The sequence below is a fragment of the Equus quagga genome, chromosome 12 (genome assembly GCF_021613505.1).
Source record: "Equus quagga isolate Etosha38 chromosome 12, UCLA_HA_Equagga_1.0, whole genome shotgun sequence".
NCBI classification, from domain to species: domain Eukaryota; kingdom Metazoa; phylum Chordata; class Mammalia; order Perissodactyla; family Equidae; genus Equus; species Equus quagga.
In genome coordinates this window covers 13,520,192-13,525,926 of record NC_060278.1, presented here as the reverse complement: position 1 = coordinate 13,525,926, position 5,735 = coordinate 13,520,192, and the positions used below count along the sequence as shown (strand labels likewise).

General features: G+C 43.5%; 1 long non-coding RNA gene across 1 annotated transcript; it reads left to right on the top strand.

Moving 5' to 3' along the window:
- The first annotated feature begins 7 nt into the window (after positions 1–7).
- LOC124249076 (uncharacterized) lies at positions 8–5,429 on the top strand. Its single transcript, XR_006891239.1, has 3 exons — positions 8–210; positions 2,217–2,308; positions 5,308–5,429. It is a non-coding gene; the product is annotated as an uncharacterized LOC124249076 (long non-coding RNA).
- Positions 5,430–5,735: the final 306 nt, after the last annotated feature.

Here is a 5,735-nt window from a genome sequence, read left to right as displayed (position 1 = left end):
CGCCGCCGCCGCCGCCGCCGCGCAGGCCAAACCCACCGGCGCGCCCGGACCAGAGTGGCAGGGAACGAGCACGTCGGGCACCCGGGGAGGGAGGGCGAGGCGGGGGAAGGGGGAGGGCAGAGGCCCGGAAAGCTCCGCAGACAGCCGCCGGCTGCGACTGGCAGGCCCGGGAGCGAGCTTGGTGCTGCAGCCGCAGCCGGGGGCGGCCAGGTGGGCGGCGGAGGGGGAGGAAATTGATGGGGGGGCGGAGAAGGGGGGGACGGGGAGGGTTCAAACCCGCGCACTCCCTGCCCTTTCTCCTCCCTCTCCTGCTCCAGCCGGGTGCACCACCCCCCGCCCCCGCCCCCGCTGATGCTCCCAGTACCCAAAGGGTGCGGAGAGCGCGGGGCGGGGGTGCGCACGCCCTCCTCCTTCAGCCCAGGACCGCGGGCAGCGGCGCATCCACGCCCCACGCAGAGCCCAGTACCGGGGCGGAGGTTGTCCCGGCCGCGCTCAATGACGCGCTGGGGTCCAGGAGCTGGAGACCCGAGGGGCACCCGGAGACTCACATCCCCGCGGCGCCGGGCCCACTCCCACGGGCCTCCTCTAGGAAAAAGCGTCCCCCGCGTGCCTGCGTGAAGTCCTTGGACCCTGGGTGCGGAAGAGACTCGTTCTCACTGGCTCCCAACCCCTAGACTTTTTGTATCTATTCCTGCAGAACGACTGGTCATTTTAGGCCCCAATCAAGCCTTTGTAGATTAATCAGTGGTCATGGTTCATTTTGCTGTGTGTGTACACTGCAATATATGGCATTTGCAAACGCCACAAGATCTACGAAAAGTTCTTCACCTGCCTTAAGGGAAGCAATTAAAAAGTCATGGTCCTAACCAGAAAGGCCAGAAAATCAAGCTGAAGGCTGACGGTAGGATAGAACCAAACGGAATAGGGATCGGTTTTTAGTTTTAATAAGATCTCAGGTTACTGGACTCGCTTTGTAAAAGGCAGCAAAATGGAGCCACGCTGCGTGAGTTCAAAGCTCAGCCCTGCCGTTTGCTAGTCATGTGACTTTGTACAACTACTTAGCTTCTCTCTGCCTCAATTTTGTAGTCTACAAAATGGGGATAACACAGCACTACAAATCACTCCTGCCCTCCTAGTGTGAGGGTTAAGTGAGTCAGCAGGTCTGCCTGGCTCCGGGGAGCCCTACCTACCTAAGTGTCAGCTAGGATTACCATACGTTGGTTCTAACAAATAAACACATCCCGTTGCTAACACACAGATACAGACCCCGTAATGCCACAAAGCAACTACTATGACAGATATTTCTTTTTAAAAAAATCATAGCTGCCGCCTTTCGTGAAAAAAGAAAACTGTTGATTTCTGAGCCTCTTAGGCAAGCTACTCTGATGAAATATCATTCCTAATGATGCTGTGCTGTTCGACTTTTCAAAAGAGATGATTTCTTAAAAGGGATTCACCAGCCCAACAGGTTTTGAAACACTCATTGCCCTGCTCACAGGTCCACCTCAAAAGTGAATAAAACAGTAATTTGCTGTCAGAGAGAGTCAGTTGTCATTTAAAAACACCCCAGAGCTGATTAGAAATGCCTGAAACGGTGGATGAATTTGGAGGATTTATTGCTAAGTGAAATAAGCCGGAGAGAGGAAGACAAATACTGCATGGAATGACTTATATGTGGAATCTTAAAAAAAAAATAAAAAGTTGAGCTTATGAAAACAGAGAGGTAAAAAGGGGTTGCTGGGGGCTGGGGGTGGGGGAAATGGGAAGAGGTGGGTAAAACAGGACAAACTTTCAGCTATAAGATTAAAGAAGCTCTGAGGATGTAATGTATAACATGGTGACCGTAGTTGACAACACTGTATTGTATAATTGAAATTTGCTAAGAGAGTAGAACTTAAATGTTCTCACCAAAAAAAAAAAAGGTAAATATGAGAGACGTTAACCTGAGGGGGTGAAATCCTTTCACAATCTGTATGTGTATCAAACCATCAGGTTGCGCACACTTTAAATATCTTACAATTTTATTTGTCAATTAGACCTTAGGAAAGGTGGGGGTTGGGGGAGACCTACATTGGATATTTATTTTTTTTAAAAATGAGAAAAGAGTATTTATATGATCACCTGAAAGGTGATAACTTTTAGTATTTGGATTTTCATAACTGTAGTTCATAAAATATATTTAATAATCCTCTTCTCTTTTTTTAATTTTGAGGAAGAATGATGGTGATATGTGACATTTATAGCTGATTTATCAGATCTCAGAACTATGAATTGTATGATTTCTTAGTCAACCAGCACCAATCATGTGGTAGGTATTAATTAGATGTTTGTTGGGGAAAAAAAAGGATGAATAAAACGAATGTATTAAAATTGGAATTAACTAAGATGTCTTATTCTCTCAAAAATCAGCAAGGAACAGGCAGAGTTATATTTTCCTCTCGTCTCTGTTTCTCTTACTATTTTCATTTTCTGCATTAAGCCAGTTTCTAAGTTGTTTAGTGCCATTTTACTGATATAAGAAGAATTTTAATACCATCTGTGTTAAAAGGACTTCTTTATTTCAAAATTCAAAGTACTATCAACAGAGAATTGGCAGAAACCCGTCATCTGCTCCGGCCTTCCTCCTTCAGGCAGATGAATGATTTAATTATCCACCAGGGAGAACTTTTGCCCCTTTCATGTCTTTTTCACTTGACTGGTCAAGAAATTGCTCCTTATGGTGACTACACCCCAATGTCTCTGCTTTAATTAAATCCTTTCTGCTGGCTTGGACATCCACAGATATAAGGAAAACCTGAGCATGACCCTCATGAAAACATTTATAGACTTATAAAATTAAATTTTTTCTTTAGCTAAAATTTTCAAATCTGTTTACTTTTTTCTCTGGAGCCTTTTTATATAGAATCTATTAAAGACCTTATCACTTTTATTATTTAAGCTACCTAAACTGAACTCCAAATGAAGTGCTCTCAAGAGCAATTAATATCGCAAAAGGCCAAATAGTGGCTTGGCCAAACATGGGACGAAGATTGTGGTAGATTGTGTTATTAGTTCAAGATTTTTTGTTCTCTTCCACCGTGGCAACACTTCCTCTAGGCAGTGTATTTCCCCACTGCAGTGACTCTCAGCATGATAGTGTGACTTCCTTTGGCCATTGGAATGCCAGTGGATATGGCATATGTCATATGGGAGCAGAAGCTTTAAGGCACTTGCATAGTATGCTTCTGTTCTCCCACCCCCTTGAGCTCGGGCACACAGCCATGAGAAGAGTGTGTCCCAGGGAGTAGCTGCTGCTTTGACTTTTGTCCAAGAACGAGAAGACCTGTCTAGCCAGTAGAGGCCAACTGAATTCAATAAGCCCTGCCACACCCAGCAGAGCCACAGCCAGCCCACAACCTTCACATAATGGGAGTGAGAAATAATTGCTGTAAGCCACTGAAATATGGGGGGTTTGTTTGTTACAGCAGCAAAAGCTGACTAATACACAAATGATGAAAACTGACAAGAAAGGCTTTCTACTTCAACAAGGAACTAATAGATTTATATACAAGATTCAGGATGTGGGGTTTCTTTTATTTTTCTTAAAGGCATACATTAAAAGTGTAGCGGCCAAAAAAAGCGTAACTCTTATTATTAATTAAGTAGCCATACTTTCATTTTACAAAGCTTTGTCATGTGCCTTCTATTTGTCAGGCAGTGTGTAAAATTGTGTACATTTTTGCCAGTTGGCTCAAATTCACCATGAAGGCCAGTTTCCCAGCCAACAACTTTTGGAGGGAAAACCAAAAGATAATGGTAATTTTACTCACAGTTTCATTTGATAGCTGCATATGAACCTTAGCCTAATGAAGCATTTCTCCAAAGATTTTATGCACTTTAGAGGAATTCTCATTTACCATTATAGTACCACTAGAAGTCAATGAGAAATGTAAAATAAAAACATTAAGGGAAGTTCAAGATTCAGAAGCTGTTATAGAGACAATTACTTTCATTCATCCTTCAATATACAATTGTTGGTAGGCAAGATGGTAGGTACAAGGGGATGCAATGGGAAATAAGGCATGATCTCTGCTTATGATAAAATCTAATGGGACAGATAAGTAAGCAACAAATTACAATACAATGTGGTAAATGCTCTAAAATGAAGCTCTGCCCTGGACACTGTGGAAGAACAGAGGAAGAACTTCTAATTCAGCTAGAAAGTCAGAAAAGGCTACTTTGAAGAAGCAGTCGCTACACCTCTCACCAGGAGTAGGAACTAGCTGGGGCCCCTCCCTCAGGAATACAAGGCCCCCTAAAATGAGGAGTTTAGGGTGATTACCCTATTTTTCCCTGGTTTAGGGATTATTATGCTCATACATACATACTGAAAATTTATTTACATCACTTGAATGTTCCCTCCCAACGTAGCATAGCAACAAACTTCAAATAATGATGAATTTTTTTTCTTTTTTTTCCCAGTTTTATTGAGATATAATTGACATACAGCACTGTATCAGTGTAAGGTGTACAGCATAATGACTTGACTTACATATATTGTGAAATGATTTCTTGACAGAAATATTTCTTTATAGAGGACACATCTCACCAAAATAAACCCCAGCAAATTTCCAATTCACCAAATGTATTTGTAAATATCAACTCCTAATTGTAAATTTGACCCAAAACCTTTCAGGATTTGGAAAGAGGGAAAAGAAAGGCAGAAGGAGCAGCAGCACCTTGTTTTGGTCCTTACAGGACTGAGCACCACCCACCCCCCGCCAAGATGAAGGACAAGACAGAACATCGGTGGTAGGCAGAACAGTGGCCCCCCAAAGATGATGTCCACATCCTAATAACCCAGAACCTGTGAATCTATCACCTTACGTGGCAAAAGGGATTTTGCAGATGTGATTGAGATAAGGCTCTTAAGATGGAGAGATTATCCTAGATTACCCCAGTGGGCCAACGTAATCACAAAAACCTATAAGAGGGAGGCAGGAGGGTCAGAATCAGAAAAGGTGTGACCACGGAAGCAGAGGTCAGACAGAGATTTGAACATGCTACACTGCTGGCCTAGAAGATGGGGGAAGGGACCACAAGGCAAAGAATGTAGGCAGCCTCGAGAAGCTGGAAAAGGCAAGGAAGAAGATTCTTTCCTAGAACCTCCAGAAGGAACACAGCCCTGCCAATATCTTGATTTTAGGACTTCTGACCTTCTGAACTGTAAGGTGATAAATTTGTGTCGTTTTTAGCCAAGAAGTGTGTGTTGTTACAGCAGAAATAGGAAACTAATCCCCTTCAATGGGTGAATTCTGTTCTCTTTAGGACCACAGTGAGTTCCAGGACGTCTAAAAGAAGCAGTTGGAAGTCAAGATGGCTATGATTCTTCATCATTGTTGTCTCCAAGGAAAGATCCTAAAGCAAAGTGGTGAAAAGCACCAAATGCCTTCATCCTCTTTCCCCCAGTCCTAATAAAAGGAATTATTTTACTTGAGGTCTTCGGATAAATGCCTCACTGCTCCATTTAGCTTTTCACATGTAGCTACAAATGTTATAGGTAGTTCACAAAGTCAACATATTTCTCTCTGAACCTTCCTCTCCTCCTCTGAGAGTAACTCGATGAGTAATAAACCCCTCATCCCAGCCAGAACCCTAAAAATCAACCCAGACTCCTTCCTCTCTCCCTAACAAACCTTGTCCAGTTACCCAATCCCATTGACTTTATCTCCAAAAGAGCTCACGAATCTGTCTCC